We start from the raw sequence: 21126 nt of genomic DNA, 5'->3' as shown, positions 1-21126 counted from the left end.
GGTCATATTATATATAACATATAAGGTATGTTAGTCCCAGCATTGACATGATCATGTTTTGAGAACCATGAGCACTGCTCTCTGGGGAGTCCCAAGCAGGAGGGTACTGAAAGAAACTTCTGGCTCTTAAGCAAGAGTTTTGGATTGTTAAAGACCTAGAGGACATGATGGGAGGGAGAGACATATGTCAGGAACAAGCGATCTTCTTCCTTCCATAGCATGTTCTGATGTAGGTGAAGGCAAAGGTAAATCCAGATACTCCCACAATCAGAACCTACTCTGACCCCAGTGTCTCCTTCCCTGATCTGAGGGGATCAAATCTCTCCAATGTTGGAGAGGTGGTTGCTCCTTCTGTCTTAGAATCTCTGCATGTGTGTCCTTCATTTCTTCAACCCGTTCATTTAGACAGCACTTGGCTTCCTAGGACAACTAGTTATCTTCCTGGTCGTGAAGATGCTTTTGTGAAGACACAGGCTGATGCTTTCCCAGGGCTAATAAGCAGCGAAGACACCCGGATCACATCACTACAGTTCATGTGGAGAAAAGCCCTTTCTTCCAGAACTCTTTTTAGTGCAAGAATTGTTCCTTCATTCGAATACCTACGTAGTGATTATTACCACTCAGAACATGTCACATCTACTTAGTCCCAGGCCAGAGAGTGACTGGTGTCACCAACTGGTTCCTTCCCTGGACTGAAGAAGAAATATGTGCAAAGGTGCAAATGGTGGACAAAACAATGGCTGCATTCTCCACATGAGGGAGCTATGTAGAAGGGGAAATTCAGTGTCTCTAACAGTGGAAGTCAAGTGAGTCAAGGGCTGAGGCTGCATTGAAGATGGGTGGGATCCAGGCCTCACCAGAGGATAGGACACATTTCAGAGTTCTTACCCATCAAGGAGGACTATCTGTTGTTTTGTAATGTGAAAAGCTCACAGGGTGCTGTGCAATGGGTATGATCTGTTTTTTCACCTTTAATAGTCAAATGATTAGGCAAAGGAATATTTGACCCTGTTGCTGCTCCAGGGAGTCGATTGTTATGGAAAGCTGATGGTAGAGGGAACCAATTTGCACTAAATTGTGTTAAATCTCCAGTAGTAACCTGAACCCAGACAACGTATACATCAGTGTAGTTAGTTTCATGTGAGTTTCCAGTTTGCTCCTAACAAGGACCTGAGCTCATTTTTCTATATCCATTCAATAGAAAACATTTCTTTGTCAATATCAGTGTTCACAGCCTGCAGTGGTATTTCCTAGTTTCTTATTGTCCAATGAAAGCAAGTGTGAGAGGTACAGGTATTTTAGTGATAGAGGGGTCATATTTGTAGCTAGAGTTTTCCTGCCTGGCCCACAGTCAGGACAAATCTCTCTCACCTGAGCGGTCCCACAGCCGCTCAGACCCGACCAAGTAAACACAGAGACTTATATTGGTTACAAGCTGTATGGCCATGGCAGGCTTCTTGCTAACTGTTCTTACAGCTTAAATTAACCCATTTCTATAAATCTATACCTTACCACATGGTTTGTGGCTTACCGGCATCTTCACATGCTGTTTGTTATCGTGGCGATTGGCAGTGTCTCTCTGACTCAGCCTTCCATTTCCCAGCTTTATTCTCCTCCTTGTCCCGCCTATACTTCCTGCCTAGCCACTGGCCAATCAGTGATTTATTTATTAACCAATCAGAGCAAAACACTTGACATACAGACCATCCCACAGCACATATTGCTCTTTCTCTCACTCTGTCTCTCTCTCCCCCTCCCCCGTGTGTGTGTGTATGTGTGTGTGTGTGTGTGTGTGTGTGTGTGTGTGTGTGTGTGTGCATGCACACGTGTGTGTGCATGTTTGTATGTGCATAAGATGCATCTTGTGTCCTTAACTGAATTTGCCTTGTTGGAAAATGTTTGCTGGGTGAGAGATTGGCTCTGCTTGTTGTGAACATCAGCAAGGCCTTCTGAGATATTGCAGGAAGGTGATCCTTTAGGAAAGATTCAGCATTGATGAGGGTAGGAACCAGAGTAAAATGATTAAAGATGGGCTGAGTTGTTTAAAGGATTCGATGAAGTGGGGACAGGAGCCTGGATTGGTGCTGAAGGTGGATGGATCAAGAAGATATACAGTTATCTTGAGTCTTTACAGAACTGGAGCTGTGCTGATGTCCAGGAGACAGTAGCAGAAACAGTTAAGGTTGGGGCTGTTTGAGGTTAGTATCAGAATGAGAATGGAAGGATGGAGAAACTGAGGAAGGATCTTTACTGCAGAGGTTGATTGGAGTATCAAACATGGCCATCACAGATAGTGACAGAGAAGATACAGAAAGAGTTATGCAAGCCTTAGAAGACTCATTGGGGAAGCTGACTTCCCTCTTTGCCAGGGCTTGTGTTTTGTAACTTATAAGTTTCTTATTCCTCTAAATTCTTCATTTCTGTCACAGGAAGCCCCTCCTACTACTTCCTTTTCTTCAAAACCTCCTCACTGGGTTTTTCTCTCTATTTGTTTTCAATCTGGGCCACAGTTTCTGATACAACACTGCAAATCTTTTCTCAGTTCCCACAGCACTAATGCTCAGGGGAGCATATTCACTGGCTGCTCTGTAATGTGCAGGAATATCATTTGCAGACTTTCAAACTGGACCTGGTAATCATCTCCCTCTACTATTCTTTGGTGCATAATGAGGGCAATGACCTCTCTTTCAGGGTTAGTGTGAGAATCAGGTAGTCCTGTGACATGGAAGGGTTCATATACAGATTCTTATTTCTGAGGGTATGAATTGGAGTGGGAGAGTGGAATGATCAGTTTTTTGTCATCTTGAAGTAGACTAAAGTCACTTGAGAAATCAAGAACCTCACTGACTATGTGTTTTGATCATGTCTGTGGTGGGACATTCTTGATTAATGATGCTAAGAGAAATCAGAACCTGATGCTACCCTCTCAGATGACAACACATGGAAGCAAAGTTTGAGACTCCTGACATGGTCAGTTCCATTCCCTGATCCCAGCATGTAGTTTGTTGACTTAGGTATAGGAGGAGGGTCTATAACCTCCCCAAGATCCTCATGCAGTCTACCCCAAACCGGGATTGCAATATAGAATGAAGTGGACATTGCTCGAGGATTCTCTGCTGGCATTCACTCCATAGCAAAGGTTTAGGGTGTCAAAAAATGATTAGTCAATGATGGGGCTAACTCACCTGAGATGTTTATTTCCAGGGTCTCACTTGGGTACTGACCACAACTGTGGGGTATGTCTGTAGTAACCATAACAGGTGAATGTCCCTCTGTGATCTGCTCTAAAATGATCTATAGGGAACTAGGCTTGGTACTGAATAATACTGTGTATAAACTGTGAGTTCATGGAGCTGAGGAACTTCTGATCTTCCTTGGTGAGAATGAACTTGTCATATCCCTCCTGTGAGACACACTTGAGAGTCTTGTTCCCTCCTGAGGTCACCACAGGCCTGGGCATGGCTGTCAGCTTGGGTTTAGTGTAGTGGATTCCTAGGAGAGAAGGAGGCAGACTGTTACATGGACTCACAAGCCACAATGTACTTCACGGATAGGTTTTGTCAAGGCAATACTTCTGAGACCAGATCATGGGGCTGAGACCCTGACTGTCTCCTCACCTGTCACTACTATGTCTGGGATGTCACTGCGCTCTGACCATCCAGCTGAGCTGTAACAGTAACAGCGATATTGTCCCCCATGTTGCTGTGTCACAAAAGGGATGGAGAACTTGGCCTTGTTCTCTGTCTTCCTGGGAACTGTGTGCCCCAGGGTTTTTGGCTTCCCTCTTTATGCAGAACTTATATTTCTGCATCCAGACTCTCCTGACACCAGATGGTCATGGGGCTTTCTGAGATGACCACAAAGCCAGGCTCAGCTTTGATGGTGGGTTTGTGGAGGGTCCCTGCAAGGAAGTAGGAGAGAAGAAGTTTGGTCTGTCAGAATGTAGCACAGAGAAAGTCACAGTTGCAGATGGCACTTTTTTTTTTTTTTGGTTTTTCGAGACAGGGTTTCTCTGTGTAGCTTTGCTCCTCTCCTGGAACTCACTTGGTAGTCCAGGCTGGCCTCGAACTCACAGAGATCAGCCTGGCTCTGCCTCCCGAGTGCTGGGATTAAAGGCGTGCACCACCACCGCCTGGCACGTTTTTTTTTTTTAATTTATTCTTCTCTCATACAAGATATCCTGACAGCAGCCTTCCCACTACTCTCTCCTATATCCACTGCTCCTCTTTCCCTTCAGAAAGAACAGGTTTCCAGTGATATTGACTGAATAAGGCATAACAGCATGCAGTAAGACTAGCCACACACCCTCATATTGAGGCTGGTTAAGGCAATCCGGTAAGAGGAAAAAGATGCCACATTCAGGCAAAAGAGTTAGATCTATCCCCAGTCCTGTTGTTTTAGTCTAACAGAGACACCATGCTAGCCAGGAGGTGGTGGTGCATGCCTTTAATTCCAGCACTCGGGAAAGAGATGCAGGCAGATCTCTGTGAGTTCAAGGCCAGCCTGGTCTACAGAGTGACTTCCAAGGCAGCCAGGGCTACACAGTGAAACTCAAAAACAAAACAAAGCAAAACATCCAAAGTAAACAACCACAGCATGTGTGCAGAGGGCCTAGGACAGAACTGTGTAGGCTCCATGGTTGCTGCCACAGTCTCTGTGAGCCCTCATGATCCCTGCTTAGTAGATTCTGTGGGCCATGTTCTCCTGATGTCCTGAGTGCTCTGGCTCCTGCACCCCTTCCTCCCTCTCTTCTGTGGGGTTCCCCTAGCTGTTGTGGATGGCACATGAGCTGATCCAGAGTAACAGAAGGCCCGATTAGGATTCATCTCTGTCCTGACCTCCTGGGCTTTGCAGTCACTCTCTGTCTTGGATTCTGTATCTTGTGTCCCACTTTCTCCCATGCTCTGGGTCATGGGCTCAGGAGCTCTGGCCCCTCACACACACCACACACCAAGACCTCCCTGAGCATCTGTATCTTTTCAACATCATTCTACGGAAAGGCTGGGGTTCCTCACCTGAGACCAGGAGCTCCAGGGGATCACTAGGTTCTGACCACAATTGTGGTCTGTCTTATTAAGGCTATAGCATCTGAATGTCCACCTTTGGCTGGAGGTCACAGGGCCCACAGAGTATAGGGCCTGAAACTCTCTAGTAGAGTAGTTATACTGTGAGTCCAGCACCCAGAACAGCCTCTGAGGCCCTCCTTAGTCAGAATGAACCTGTCATATTGCTGCAACAAGTCACACTGGAGGGTGATATTCCCTTCTTCAGTCACCACCAGGCTGGGCCTTGCTGACAGGCTGGATTTACTGTAGGCTCCTAGGAGAGAAACAGGAATCTGTTAAATGTATCAGGCCTCATTATCCTCCAGGGCTGTGAGGTTGGGGGGCACCCAGAAGAGCAGACTCACTTCTTGACAGTCAATCCTGAGGCTTGGGATCCTCTGTATCCTCTTACCTGTCACCACCAGCTCCAGGAAGTCACTGAACTCTGACCATTCATTGTGGGTCTGATATTGATCACAATATTGTCCTGCTTGGTGATCAGCTAATTTTGAGATTGAGAATTCAGCCTTGTACTTAGGATTTTGTAGAAACTCTATGCACTTTAGTTTTTGGTATTCCTTTTTACAGAGTGTGGGGTGTTTACCCAACCACCCCCACAGTTCCCCAGAGTTTTCTTGAGTGCGAGCAGCAGGAAATATTAGATAGAAGGATTTATTGTGGAGAATATCGCAGAGATAAACAGATAGAAAATAAAGGATAGCCTCGAGAGGGCCTGGAACCTATTCCAACGGGCCCCGACTGTCTCTGCCCCAGGGTTTTTATAGAGACGCCAAGGGGTGGAGCAAAAGACCTCCTCCCCCAGCACAGCCAAGTGCAGACCATCTCAGACACCTGCACTCAGGCCCGTGGTCTAATCATCCTCTATGTGGACCTGCTGGGTAAAGCCACGAGGAACCCGAGAACGGGCTCCCACAGGTCCCCCTTTCTTAATATATAAAAAAATAACTATTAGTGACTTACAGCAATCTCCATAGCTGTTACACCTCCCAGTATGGGAGTAGAGGATGATAAAGATGGCATTTCTCTTTTGAATTAGGTCCAAGGTGACTACAGCAGTCTTAGCTGCCTCAAGCCCTTTCTAAGCCAAAAACTCTTAAGGTGACTACAAACTTAAAGAATCCCTTAGCTTCATCATTACCATTAACAGGTTAACATAAATATTGCTATACATAGTCACAATTCTCTCAATCTTACAACTCAAAGCAAACTCTTAACAGAACCATTTGAATTAGCATATATGGTGCTATATATAGTTAACAATTTTCTCTGTCTTACAACTTTAACTCAATCATTTGAATTTTCTTGCTAACAGAACATAGGAAAAACTTCGATGTATTCACATCAAACTTAAATATTCCTTAACTCCACAAAACCAGGGTGCATCAATATCAATAGGATAAACATAATTTCTGCAAACATAATTCAACCTCATAACTCCTCCTTTTCTTTATAATTTTTTAAACAAAATCTCAAACCTAGTTAGAAGAACCCAAACTTATACAATTCCTACAAACCCATATTGAAAAGCAATATTTTCAATCTAACCAGAACACTTGGAAAACTTTTAGCAAAACATCCAAAAGCAGTTTCTTAATAAAACTCTTTACACACTTTAAAAGTAGTCTCTTAGTATACCCCATTTGCATTTCTTACTAACAAAAACATGACATTAATCCACTCAAACAGCTTTTGAAATTAGACTAAGGAATATTTACTCTCCCCTTTTTCTTTATAATTTAAGCAAAATCTCAAACTTTTCCATTTAAACAGTTCCATTTGTAACACAAAACCAGTCCCAGAAAACAGTTTCTGGGTCATTACTGTAAGTAAACTCAAAATTGTCCCATATCAATGAAATCTCTACTGTTCATTTCATTTCTTAAGTCTTAAAATTCAAACGATAAATTCTGGTACTAGTCTTTCAAATATGAGAAATCCATAACCAAATTCTTTTTGTAATTTTATCTCATTTTAAGTTCAAAAAGTTCAAACAAGAAATAAATTCTAGTATCAGGCTTTCACTTCCAAATATGAAGAGACGTTTTTCAACCAAAACTTTTTGCAGTTAACAATTTTTGTTCAAACAAGCATTTCCGAACTTTTGTTCTCAAGCCAGAGACCTTTTTAGGTACAGTAGTATTCTAAACCGCACCGTTTTTGATGTTAGCTCAGGTTTTTCTGTGTTGCGTCGGTTTTCCACAGATCTCAGCTGCGGATGCCTTGTGCTGGTTCTGGCGTCCGCCATTCTTAGCTTCTTAGCGGCTTCTGGAACTTTTGAAACCATTCAGACTGCCTAACTTCTAGATCTCAGGTTTGTTCATCATATACATTAAGCATAGACTCACACTTAACATTTACACTTTTTTACAAACTCACATATAACATTTTTTGCCTTGCAAAGCATTTAGACTCACATTCAACATTTACACATTTTTACAAACTCATAACATTAACATCTACTTATTTATACTCCTTAAGGAAATTATAGAACTACTTTAGCAAATATATTTCTTATTACTTCTTATTTCTTATGTTCATTCCATCTTATTTCTTATTTAAAGTTACATTTACAACTAGCATTTTTACTTCTTACAAGCTTATTACTACATGTCTTAGGACTACCTTAGATTCTTCTTGCAAGCTTATATTCTTAAAGGAACTCTATAGATCTATTTTACAAACTTATACAGGGCTACCATTAGCATATATTTAACTTAGCACCTAAAGATTTCTTAACAGATCTAACAAGATAATTTCTACAAACTCACATATCTTATTTTCATCTTTTTCTATTTCTTACTCTTAATTATTATCACTATCTCTATTAGAAAGATTCTCTTAACTAGACAGGAAGTATGTACATCATTTCTAAAGTTTAGAGTTTACAGTCAGCTTTGCTATAAAGCACTGGGATTTAGTGAGTGTTGTTATAGAATTGTGATAGTTGCTAGGGAACTGTAACCTTCCCAGGATGACACCACACTCCAAAGTTGCCAGTTCTCTCAGCCGTTCCGAACCGGCAGAGGTGCACTGTCACCGGTAGATGGTTTTTAACTAGAGGCTGTCCCTTCACCCAAATTCATAGTAGTTTCCCTAAGTGCTTCAATTCAGACAAACGTTTCTATTACAGCAGTACTTTTGGTTCTTTCTACTGAAAAACTTCACTTCATGCTGAGCGTTAAATTACCATATTTAGCTGCTGTAAAGGTCTTTGGCAAATACTGCACAGCTATTAGGTGATATAAAGTACTTCTCTAAAGGCGTTAGTAAGGCCAAAAGTGGCACAGCTCTGAACTCCATTTCCGCACTGTTTGCATTAACCAGTGACAAAACCTCAGAAATACTAATCGAGCCACTTTCATTCTGGTTCCTTTATAGGAACATCATTGGAGCTGACCCTTCCTTAGTTCCACGCTCCTTACCAGACGCTCCGGTAACCACCGAGCTTCATTCTCCTCTTGTGAAAAAACACAAACATGTCCTCGACCCCATATTAACACAGGATCGGGACCCTTCCATAATCCCGAGCAGGGATCTTTCCATTTCGAATTACCCTCAGCTAAAGGACCAGGAAGATTGGAGTGAGCTTTAATATGGCCCACAAAGCATGGCAGCTTTCTTTTGTGGAATAGCGTCTTGGATTTGTTGAAACATTTTGACTAGATTGTTGTTAGTTCCAATATTTTTACCAAAACTGTTACTATTCAAAAGAGTTAAGAACATAGATGTTCTTTCACGAAACATATCCTTCATTAGCTTACTCTGAGAAAAAGCATTTTCAGGATTTAGCATTTTCATTTTATTAGCTTTAACTCCTGATGTTATTAGCAGCTGTAATATTTAGCATTGATTTTTTTATAAGGAAATTTCAGGTGAAGCAACTCTTTTGTAAGACAGCTAGATTTTGAATGCCTGTTTCTTATCCCCTTAATTAGATTTGCATAGGAATCATTCGTTGCAGGCTGTTTGTTCAAGAGGTAAATAATTTTTAATATCACATAAGTTTCTTCAGATCTTAGACAACGTTCAGTGTATAAACTGCTCTCTTGCTTTCTTAAGGATTTTAAACTGGCTTGTTTGCTCTTATAGGTAGCTTTTTGTCATCCAACTATCGTTAAAGACTTTGCACAGCTATTAGGGTAAATAAGGCATTTTACCAAAGGAGCCCCAAACCGCGAAGCACCTAGTTCCGTATCCTTTCAATTTTTCATTGGAACTGACACTTAAACTCTTAGACGATTTTCCTCCTTATTCTTTTAAAAGCTGTATTTTAAGTTTACCAGGAACGTATTTTCGAGCTGACAAAAAGTGTTTCAGGGCAATGTCACCTTCTTTAGTGGAAAAACTACCTTTCCCAGAATGCATTTCCCTTATATCAGTCCATAATATCAGTCCCATATCAGTCCCTTATATCATTTTCCCATCAGTCATTTCCCAGAGTTCTTTTCGGGTCTGAGAGTCAACTGGTTCTCTTTTACCAGACTTGATTACAAATTCTTGCCTGGGAGGTTTGAACAAAGTTTTTTGCTTTTGCAACGGGTGATTTGAACAAGCATTTTACATTTTCATCTATGGCACATTGGGAGGTTTCTGGTCTCTCCTCAGCTGGCTTTAACAGGTGTCTCTCCTTCATTTGATACTGGCCCCCAAATCAGAACTGTACCTGCCTTGTTAGCGCGCATTGAGGTGGGCAATTTCTGATAGCAACTTTCCTCGGGGTTCGTGTTTGTCTTAGCCAGTCAGTGAAAAACAAGATCATTTACAACAGCTTTTCCATAGTTCCTTCAGAAGAGATTTTCTCCCACTGATCTGTCTCATTTTGCTTATTCCTTCCCCAGATGCAGAGCTTCAGGTATCTGTCTGTGGCTCTGTACCTCTGCTAGCTGCCTTTGGAGGTAGGGGCTTTTTTTCTCCCCCCGAATCTGCCTCAAATTCTAGCAGCTTTTCACAGGTCATGTATTTTCTGGGGAGGAATATGTCCCTTCTGTTTCTTTGGAGTCTTTTTCCCAGACAGTTCCCAGTTTGGTCTCAGTTTATCCCCTCTACCCCAGAAACAGTTACCGACACTACAGTGGTGGCTTTCCCTGCTACTGAAGGTAGGGGCTTTTTGTCCGTTTCTGTTTTCAGGGTCTGTGTGGTTTGCGTACAGACTGAAAATCTAACAAGGGAGATTTTTGCCATTTCTAAACTCCCATTAGGACACGTGTTTTGCTTCATCAGGCCTTCACCTGGCCCAGTCCTCCAGTGGATTGCATTTGCTTGTCTGGGTGCTCAAGGACAGAGCTTATGCCAGAGGCAATCACTCCTCAGGGCTACACTCCCTCATCTCATTGGGAGTCAGTTGAAACAAAGCTTTTCTCAAAGAGATGCTTTCTCCAACAGAAAAGAAAGCTTTACTCCTGGATAGTTCTGTTCTGCCCTGGCTTGGGCTCTTTCCCCAGATAGCGTTCTGACTCAGCAGCACAACTGCTTCAGACACAGTTCAGCTTTACTGTTTTCCCAGAAAGGTCCTTACTCTGATAGGAAAGCTTTTCTCAGATGTCTTTTTGCAGTTGTGGACCTATTAACCCCGGGACTTGTAGGAAAGTGGACAACTGTGCTGTTCCCACCGGCTTTAGATTTTGTTCATTAGCAGTTTTCCCCTGGGTCCTGCACCTTCCTGCCTCAGCTCTGTGCTCCAGAAGTTTGCAACTGCAGGAACCCTAGTATCCCCGAAATGCACTCCAACTCAGAGACGCTGGCCAGTCGCCTCTGGGTTTTTGGTCAGAAGCGAGGATACAGTGCTAACAGTTTGCATTGCTTCAGGGGATCTTTGCATTAGGACAATTAGGAGCACCTTTTCATTCTGAAATGCTCACTCAGAAACAAAACCCTTGTTGTCTCAGCTGGGCATAACTGAAAAGCTTGGCATTTTTGCTTTTCCCAGTAGAGTTTCCTGCCCTTTTGGGCTCTCTGTAGCTCTTTACCCACACTCTCACAAGCGTTTCCCTCAGGGTACTCTGACCCACTGTCTTTTACTGGCTTGAAGAGACAGAGCTTAGTAGAGGTTTTTAGGAACTTGTCCCTGCCTCCTGCATTGCAGGGAGGATTTTTAAGGCTTGAAAGTCAAAACTTAGGTTTTGCTGTCTTAAGAGGTTTGTTGTTTTCCCTTAGAGCTAATCACAGGTGGTCCCCATACTAATATCTTCAGGTGATTCTAATTTTTGTCCTTTTGAGAAAGTTAAAGGCTTTAGTTTTTAAGCTTGAGAGTTTTTGAGAAAGATTAAAGCTTTAGAGAGATTTTTCCCCCAAATTTTCCAAGAAAAGCTTTTAGTTTAAGAGAAAGATTTTTTTCCCAAGAGAGAAAGACCACCTTTTCCCAAAACTTCCCAACTTTAAACTTTTTGGCTTTTTACACCCCCATATTTGCCTCTGGGAGAAATCACTTTCTCCTGCCGCTTGGACTTAGCATTTCAGCTGTCCCCAGGTCAAGAGCTTCCATAGGAAACTTTTTCTTCCCCATAAGCTCAAACAAGAGCTTTTTTACTACCCAAAAAACCCAAAGAAAGATTTTTTTCCCAGTTTGCATTCATAGCCCCCAAAGTTAGAAAATTGTAGAGTTTTTCCTGTCTAGTTGCCTTATTTTTTCCTACACAATCTTACACTTCTAAGTTTTTCCTACACTATATTACTACCCTATGCCTTATGCCTTATTTTTCAGATAGAAATTAAGGGATAGAAGATAGAAAATTTTTTTTTATTTTAATTTATTTTGCAATACAATTCAGTTCTACATATCAGCCACGGATTCCCTTGTTCTCCCCCCCTCCCGTCCCCCTCACCTTCCCCCCAACGCCCCCCCCCCCCCATTCCCATCTCCTCCAGGGCAAAGCCTTCCCCATAGACTGAGGTCAACCTGGTAGACTCAGTCCAGGTAGGTCTAGTCCCCTCCTCCCAGGCCGAGCCAAACAATCCTGCATAGGCCCCAGGTTTCAAACAGCCAACTCATGCAATGAGCACAAGATCTGGTCCCACTGCCTGGATGCCTCCCAAACAGATCAAGCCAATCAACTGTCTCACCCATTCGGAGGGCCTGATCCAGTGTGGACCCCTCAGCCATTGGTTCATAGTTCATGTGTTTCCATTCATTTGGCTATTTGTCCCTGTGTTTTATCCAACCTTGGTCTCAACAATTCTCGCTCATATAAACCCTCCTCATTCTCGTTGATTGGACTCCCAGAGATCCACCCAGGGCCTAGTCATGGATCTCTGCATCCAGATCCCTCAGTAGTTGGATGAGGTTTCTAGCACAACAATTAGGGTGTTTGGCCATCCCATCACCAGAGTAGGTCAGTTCGGGCTGTCTCTCGACCATTGCCGGCAGTCTGTTGTGTGGGTATCTTTGTGGATTTCTGTGGGCCTCTCTAGCACTTTGCTTCTTCCTGTTCTCATGTGGTCTTCATTTACCATGGTCTCCTATTCCTTGTTCTCCCTCTCGGTTGTTGATCCAGCTGGGATCTCCCGCTCCCCCAAGCTCTCTTTCCCTCGACCCTCGCCTTTCATTACCCCCACTCATGTCCAGGCTGTTCATGTAGATCTCATTCCATTTCTCTGTCATTGGGCGATCCCTGTGTCTTTCTTGGGGTCCTGTTTTCCGGGTAGCCTCCCTGGTGATGTGAGTAGCAGACAATTCATCCTTGTTTCATGTCTAGTATCCTGCTATGAGTGAGTACATACCATGTTTGTCTTTCTGAGTCTGGGTTACCTCACTCAGGATGATTTTTTCTAGATCCATCCATTTGTCTGCAAACCTCATGATGCCATTGTTTTTTTCTGCTGAGTAGTATTCCATTGTGTATATGTACCACATTTTGTTTATCCATTCTTCAGTTGAAGGGCATCTAGGTTGTTTCCATGTTCTGGCTATTACAAACAATGCTGATATGAACATAGCTGAACAAGTGCTCTTATGGTGTGGTTGAGCATTTCTTGGGTATATGCCCAAGAGTGGTATAGCTGGATCTTGGGGGAGATTGATTCCCAATTTTCTAAGAAAGCGCCATATTGATTTCCAAAGTGGTTGTACAAGCTTGCATTCCTACCAGCAGTGGAGGAGAGTTCCCCTAGCTCCACATCCTCTCCAGCATAAGGTGTCTTCAGTGTTTTTGATCTTAGCCATTCTGACAGGCGTAAGGTGGTATCTCAGAGTTGTTTTGATTTGCATTTCCCTGATGATTAGGGATGATGAGCAATTCCTTAAATGTCTTTCGGCCATTTGAGTTTCCTCTGTTGAGAATTCTCTGTTTAGTTCTATAGCCCATTTCTTAATTGGACTGTTGGGCATTTTGATGTCTAATTTCTTGAGTTCCTTATATATTCTGGATATCAGTCCTCTGTCAGATGTGGGGTTGGTGAAGATCTTTTCCCATTCTGTAGGCTGTCGCTTTGCCTTGTTGACCGTATCCTTTGCTCTACAAAAGCTTCTCAGTTTCAAAAGGTCCCATTGATTGATTGTTTCTCTCAGAGTCTGTGCTACTGGTGTTCTATTTAGGAAGTAGTCTCCAATGCCAATGCGTTCAAGACTACTTCCTACTTTCTCTTCTAGCAGGTTCAGAGTAGCTGGATTTATGTTGAGGTCCTTGATCCACTTGGACTTAAGTTTTGTGCACGGTGATAGATATGGATCTATTTGCAGCCTTCTACATGTTGATATCCAGTTTTGCCAGCACCATTTGTTGAAGATGCTTTCTTTTTTCCATTGTGCACTTTTGGCTTCTTTGTCAAAAATTATATGTTCATAGGTGTGCGGATTAATGTCAGGGTCTTCAATTCGATTCCATTGGTCCACATGTCGGTTTCTATGCCAGTACCAAGCTGTTTTTATTACTGTAGCTCTATAGTAGAGCTTGAAGTCAGGGATCGTGATGCCTCCAGAAGTTGTGTTATTGTACAGGATTCCTTTGGCTATCCTGGGTTTTTTGTTTTTCCATATGAAGTTGAGTATTATTCTTTCCAGGTCTGTGAAGAATTGTGTTGGTATTTTGATGGGGATTGCATTGAATCTGTAGATTGCTTTTGGTAAGATTGCCATTTTTACTATGTTAGTCCTGCCTATCCATGAGCATGGGAGATCTTTCCATTTTCTGACATCTTCTTCAATTTCTTTTTTCAGGGACTTAAAGTTCTTGTCATATAGGTCCTTCACTTGCTTGGTTAGTGTTACCCCAAGGTATTTTATGTCATTTGTGGCTATAGTGAAGGGTGATGTATCTCTGATTTCCTTCTCCACTTCTTTGTCCATTGTATATAGGAGGGCTACTGATTTTTTTGAGTTGATCTTGTATCCTGCTATGTTGCTGAAGGTGTTTATAAGCTGTATCAGTTCCTTGGTGGAATCTTTGGGGTCGCTCAAGTATACTATCATGTCATCTGCAAATAGGGAAAGCTTGACTTCTTCCTTTCCAATTTGTATCCCCTTAATCTCCTTATGTTGTCTTATTGCTCTGGCTAGAACTTCAAGTACTATATTGAATAAGTATGGGGAGAGTGGACAGCCTTGCCTCGTTCCTGATTTTAGTGGAATTGCTTTGAGTTTCTCTCCATTTAACTTGATGTTGGCTGTTGGCTTGCTGTAAATTGCCTTTATTATGTTTAGGTATGTTCCCTGTATTCCTGATCGCTCTAATACCTTTATCATGAAGGGGTGTTGGATTTTGTCAAATGCCTTTTCTGCATCCAGTGAGATGATCATATGGTTTTTTTCTTTGAGTTTGTTTATATGGTGTATTATATTGACGGACTTTCGTATGTTGAACCACCCTTGCATCCCTGGAATGAATCCTACTTGATCATGGTGGATAATTGTTTTGATGTGTTCTTGGAGTCTGTTTGCCAGTATTTTATTGAGTATTTTTGCATCAATGTTCATGAGGGAGATCGGTCTGTAGTTCTCTTTCTTTGTTGTATCCTTGTTTGGTTTAGGAATTAGGGTAATTGTAGCCTCGTAGAAGGAGTTTGGTAATGTTCCTTCTGTTTCTATTGTGTGGAACAATTTAGAGAGTATTGGTATTAACTCTTCTTTGAAGATCTGGTAGAATTCTGCGCTGAAACCATCTGGTCCTGGGCTTTTTTTGGTTGGGAGACTTTTAATGACTGTTTCTATTTCGTTAGGGGTTATTGGACTATTTAAATAGTTTATCTGGTCTTGATTTAACTTAGGTATGTGGTACCTATCCAGAAAGTTATCCATTTCTTTTAGGTTTTCCAGTTTTGTCGAATAGAGGTTTTTGAAGTATGACCTGATGATTCTCTGGATTTCCTCAATGTCTGTTGTTATGTCCCCCTTTTCATTTCTGATTTTGTTGATTTGGATGCTCTCTCTCTGTCTTTTGGTTAGTTTGGATAAGGGCTTGTCTATCTTGTTGATTTTCTCAAAGAACCAACTCTTTGTTTCATTAATTTTTTGTATTGTTCTCTTTGTTTCTATTTTATTGATTTCAGCTCTCACTTTGATAATTTCCTGGCGTCTATTTTCCCTGGGAGACTGTGCTTCTTCTTGTTCTAGAGCTTTCAGGTATGCTGTTAAGTCTCTAGTGTGAGATTTCTCCAACTTATTTATGTGGGCATTTAGTGCTATGAATTTCCCTCTTAGTACTGCTTTCATAGTGTCCCATAAATTTGGATATGTGGTGTCTTCATTTTCATTGATCTCTAGGAAGTCTTTAATTTCTTTCTTTATTTCTTCCTTAACCCATTGGTGATTCAGTTGGGTATTATTCAGTTTCCATGAGATTGCAGGTTTTCTGTAGTTTTTGTTGTTGTTGAAATCCAACTTTAGACCATGGTGGTCTGATAGAACACAGGACGTTATTCCAATTCTTTTGTATCTGTTTAGATTTGTTTTGTGGCCAAGTATGTGGTCAATTTTAGAGAAGGTTCCATGGGGTGCTGAGAAGAAGGTATATTCTTTTTTGTTAGGATGGAATGTTCTGTAGATATCGATTAAGTCCATTTGAGTCATGACATCAGTTAAGTCCTTTATTTCTCTGTTAAGTTTCAATTTGGGAGATCTGTCCAGTGGTGAAAGTGGGGTGTTGAGGTCTCCCACTATTAATGTGTGGGGTTTTATATGTGATTTAAGCTTTAGTAATGTTTCTTTTACATATGTGGGTGCCCTTGTGTTTGGGGCATAAATATTCAGAATTGAGACTTCATCTTGGTGGATCTTTCCTGTGATGAGTATGTAATGCCCTTCTTGATCTCTTTTGATTGATTTTAGTTTGAAGTCTATTTTGCTGGATATCAGGATGGCTACACCCGCTTGTTTCTTAAGACCGTTTGATTGGAAAGTCTTTTCCCAGCCTTTTATTTTTAGGTAGTGTCTATCTTCGAATTTGAGATGTGTTTCTTGTATGCAGCAGAAAGATGGGTCCTGCTTTCGTATCCATTCTGTAAGCCTATGTCTTTTTATAGGTGAATTAAGTTCATTGATATTAAGGGATATTAATGACCAGTGATGGTTCATTCCTGTTATTTTTTGGTTGGAGTTGTGTGGGTACTTCTATACGTTGGGGTTTACTGCTGTGGCTTTATCTGTTGCCTGTGTTTTCGAGGGTGTATCTGACTTCCTTAGGTTGGAATTTTCCTTCTAGTGCTTTCTGTAGGGCTGGGTTTGTGGATAAGTATTGTTTAAATCTGGCTTTGTCATGGAATGTCTTGTTCACTCCATCTATGGTGATTGAAAGTTTTGCTGGGTATATTAGTCTAGGCTGACATCCATGGTCTCTTAGTGTCTGCATTACATCTGTCCAGGTTCTTCTGGCTTTCAAAGTCTCCATTGAGAAATCGGGTGTTATTCTGATGGGTTTGCCTTTATATGTCACTTGGCCTTTTTCCTTTGCTGCTCTTAATATTCTTTCTTTATTCTGTACGTTTAGTTGTTTAACTATTATGTGGCGAGGGGACTTTTTTGGGGGGTCTAGTCTGTTTGGTGTTCTATAAGCTTCTTGTATCTTCATAGGCATTTCCTTCTTTAAGTTGGGAAAGTTTTCTTCTATGATGTTGTTGAATATATTTTCTGTGCCCTTGAGTTGGTATTCTTCTCCTTCTTCGACCCCTATTATTCTTAGGTTTGGTCTTTTCATGGTGTCCCAAATTTCTTGGACATTTTGGTTCATGACTTTGTTGGCTTTAGTGTTTTCTTTGACTGATGAATGTATTTCTTCTACTGTATCTTCAACGCTAGAGATCCTCTCTTCCATCTCTTGCATTCTGTTGATTATACTTGCATCTGAAGTTCCCAATCGTTTTCTCAGATTTTCTATTTCCAGCATTCCCTCTGTTTGTGTCTTCTTCATTTTTTCTATTTCCCTTTTCAGGTCTTGGACTGTTTCCTTCATTTGTTTCATTGATTTTTCTTGATTTTCTCTCAGTATTTTATTGTTTTCTTCCAGGACTTTATTGATTTCTTCTAATTTGTTTGCCCTTTCCTCTAGTTGTTTACAGTGTTCTTCACATTTTTTTGTCTTTTCCTCTACACAAGCCTCTAGCTTCTTCATGATGTCATTCATAAGGCTGTTTTCTTCTGCTTCTTCCAATTTCTGATGTTCAGGTCTAGGTGTTGGAGGAGGGCTAGGGCCTGGTGATGCTGTATTGCTATTCATTTTGTTGTATATGTTTCTGCCTTGATGTCTGCCCATCTCCTTGTGCTTCGTTACTGGCCTTATCAGCACACTTGGTTCAGCCAGACCAGTGTTCCAAAAGGGAAGTCCAGAGCAAGATGGGAGCTGGGGGCCAGCCTCTAAGTCTCAGGAAGAGGCTTGGGGCTCAGGCGGATGGGAGTGGGGGCAGGGCGTGGAGACTGCAGGGCCTGCCAGGGGTCTTGGAGAAGGGGATCCTTCCCGGTGGGGCTAGCAGGGAACCTGCCCGGTGGCCAGAACCTGGGGTCAAGTTGGGCAGGTCTTCCCTGGAGTGGCTGGTGCCCAGGGATGGGGTCCGGGGCAAGGAAGGGTACTCACCAGTTTTCCAAAAGGGAAGTCCGGAGCAAGATGGGAGCTGGGGGCCGGCCTCTAAGTCTCAGGAAGAGGCTTGGGGCTCAGGGGGATGGGCGTGGGGGCAGGGCGTGGAGACTGCAGGGCCTGCCAGGGGTCTTGGAGAAGGGGATCCTTCCCGGTGGGGCTAGCAGGGAACCTGCCCGGTGGCCAGCACCTGGGGCCCAGTTGGGCCGGTCTTCCCTGGAGTGGCTGGTGCCCAGGGATGGGGTCCGGGGCAAGGAAGGGCACTCACCAGTTTTCCAAAAGGGAAGTCCGGAGCAAGATGGGAGCTGGGGGCCAGCCTCTAAGTCTCAGGAAGAGGCTTGGGGCTCAGGGGGATGGGCGTGGGGGCAGGGCGTGGAGACTGCAGGGTCTGCCAGGGGTCTTGGAGAAGGGGATCCTTCCCGGTGGGGCTAGCAGGGAACCTGCCCGGTGGCCAGAACCTGGGGCCAAGTTGGGCAGGTCTTCCCTGGAGTGGCTGGGGCCCAGGGATGGGGTCTGGGGCAAGGAAGGGTACTCACCAGTTTTCCAAAAGGGAAGTCCGGAGCAAGATGGGAGCTGGGGGCCAGCCTCTAAGTCTCCAGAAGATAGAAAATTTTGACAGAAGAGAATTTCGCTGCAGCATCGGACATCCTTCCAGTCTGCTTTCCTTTTCTCTCGAGGATAAAACCCCTGCCTCTCAATATATAAAAAATATATATTTTTCATAACACCGGCATGCCTTTCCACTGGCAGGGCTGACTCAGCACTTTCGCCAAAAACTCTATAATAAAACTATTATTTTCCTTTATCTTTAGTCCCTATTGCTTTTTCTTTAGTCCCTGTTCATTTGTCTTTAGTCCCCCCTTTTTTTAGTCCCCCTTTTTTTCTTTAGACCCTTTTTTTTTCTTTTTTCTTTAGTCCCTGTTCAGGCGCCATTCTGTGGGGCGTTTACCCAACCACCCCCACAGTTCCCCAGAGTTTTCTTGAGTGCGAGCAGCAGGAAATATTAGATAGAAGGATTTATTGCGGAGAATATCGCGGAGATAAACAGATAGAAAATAAAGGATAGCCTCGAGAGGGCCTGGAACCTATTCCAACGGGCCCCGACTGTCTCTGCCCCAGGGTTTTTATAGAGATGCCAAGGGGTGGAGCAAAAGACCTCCTCCCCCAGCACAGCCAAGTGCAGACCATCTCAGACACCTGCACTCAGGCCCGTGGTCTAATCATCCTCTATGTGGACCTGCTGGGTAAAGCCACGAGGAACCCGAGAACGGGCTCCCACAACAGAGTCTGTGTGCTTTGGTTCCTGTTGCCCCCTCACACAAGAAGATCACCATAGTCTGGTTGTAGACCACAGAGTCTGGCTGTACCCCGAGGATAGGCTTAGGTAGGGCCTATGCAAGGTAAAGAGAAGCTATGATCCAGGACACCTACCCTCAGATTGCAGATCCAACTCCAAACCTCCAGCCATCCCCAGGGTCAGAACACATGTGTTGTTCTCCATCCTCACTGCCCAGGCATGGCTGCAGGAATGATGAGAAGTGAAATTCAGGACATCCACAGACACTCACTCACCTGCCAGCACTGGGTCCCAAGTCAAGTCCTGACTGGAATAGTCTGCGATGCTATATTCTCTGTATTCTGTATTGCCTTGAAGCCATTCTGGATATTGGGTCATCTGGGCCATGGTGCTATCAGAGACCTATCAGGGGGTCTTGGATTATCAAATGTCTTTCTGCAGTTAAAAATCCCAAAGACTATATAATCCAGACTCTCTGTGTGATTTCCATCTTTATGTGGCTTATTTTTATATTACTTTTACTTCCTCTTTAATTACTTTATTTTTTAAACTATCTATTTCTTTATATAACTGTCTATCCTCCTATTCCTCTATCTTCCTAGCCTACGTACATTTTTACACACATTGTAAACGATTTCCAGTTTTATTTCATCTGAATTTGTTTTTGTTTTGTTTGTTTGTTTGTTTTGTTTCTCAGGACAGGGATTCTCTGTAGTTTTGGTGCCTGTCATGGATCTCGCTCTGTAGACCAGGCTGGCTCTGCCTCCTAAGTGCTGGGATTAAAGGCATGTGCCACCACTGCTGGGCCTGAATCTTTTTTATTGTGAATCTATAATCCTTCTCTGACCAGGAGAGATTTTAAACTGCTGAACTGCTTGGCTAGGACCAACAGGAAAGCCTTGACTGCTGACTCCGCCCACCTCAGCTTCCAAACATGGCAGAAGTATGCCTACTGCCAACTCCAGGAAGCAGTGTGTCTATGTCTCTAAGAAGCAACGTGTTGCCCAGAAACCTCTCTATCTCTTTTTTTCTGCACTAGCAAAAGCTAAATCCATCAGGCAGCATGCTGCATGGCTTGCAGAGGCCACTGTGTACAGTAGCAGGAATCTGCCTGCTGCACTCAAGACCATACACCGTGAACCCACCATACTGTAGCTCCAGTCTGCACGCCACAGCGTCTCTGTACCTTGGTGTCTCTATATCTCAACCTACATGAGGCATGAAGTAGAAAGCTGTTTTTGGCTCCATTATTGTGTGTTTAGAAGCCCTTAAAACTCTTTAGGCCTTATGGAAATTTGAGAGCTCCGCATTTATATGCCAAATGTAGTTGGAAGTTTTGCTGTGTTTTGCCTGTCCCATAGTCAAGACAAATCTCTCACCCACAGTCCCATAGCATTTTATAAAATAATCTCTCAGAAGCTTATATTAATTATAACTGCTCATCCATTAGCTCAGGCTTATTACTGACTAGGTCTTACACTTAACTCATAATTCTTGTTTATGTTTAGCCACATGGGTTGGTACCTTTTCTCAGCTCTGCCTTGTCATCTTGCTTCCTCTGTGTCTGGCTGCTGACTCCTGACTCTGTTCTTCCTCTTCCCAGCATTCTCCTTGTCTACTTATCCTGCCTATATTTCCTGCCTGGCTACTGGCCAATCAGCATTTTATTTATCAACCAATCAGAGCAACACACATTCACAGCATTCAGAACGACATTCCATAGCACACTAGTCGCCCCTCAAAATACCCTTCCACCAAGGTCTCACAT

The 21126-nt window shown here is 42.9% G+C and overlaps 1 pseudogene; it reads right to left on the bottom strand.

Moving 5' to 3' along the window:
• Positions 1 to 3304: 3304 nt before the first annotated feature.
• Positions 3305 to 19745, bottom strand: LOC128124208 (leukocyte immunoglobulin-like receptor subfamily B member 3; annotated as a pseudogene).
• Positions 19746 to 21126: the final 1381 nt, after the last annotated feature.

This window comes from Peromyscus californicus, unplaced genomic scaffold (genome assembly GCF_007827085.1).
Source record: "Peromyscus californicus insignis strain IS unplaced genomic scaffold, ASM782708v3 Scaffold_4__1_contigs__length_199733344, whole genome shotgun sequence".
Classification (NCBI taxonomy): domain Eukaryota; kingdom Metazoa; phylum Chordata; class Mammalia; order Rodentia; family Cricetidae; genus Peromyscus; species Peromyscus californicus.
Note: the sequence above shows the minus strand (reverse complement) of the source record. Positions and strands in the feature narration are given on the sequence as shown.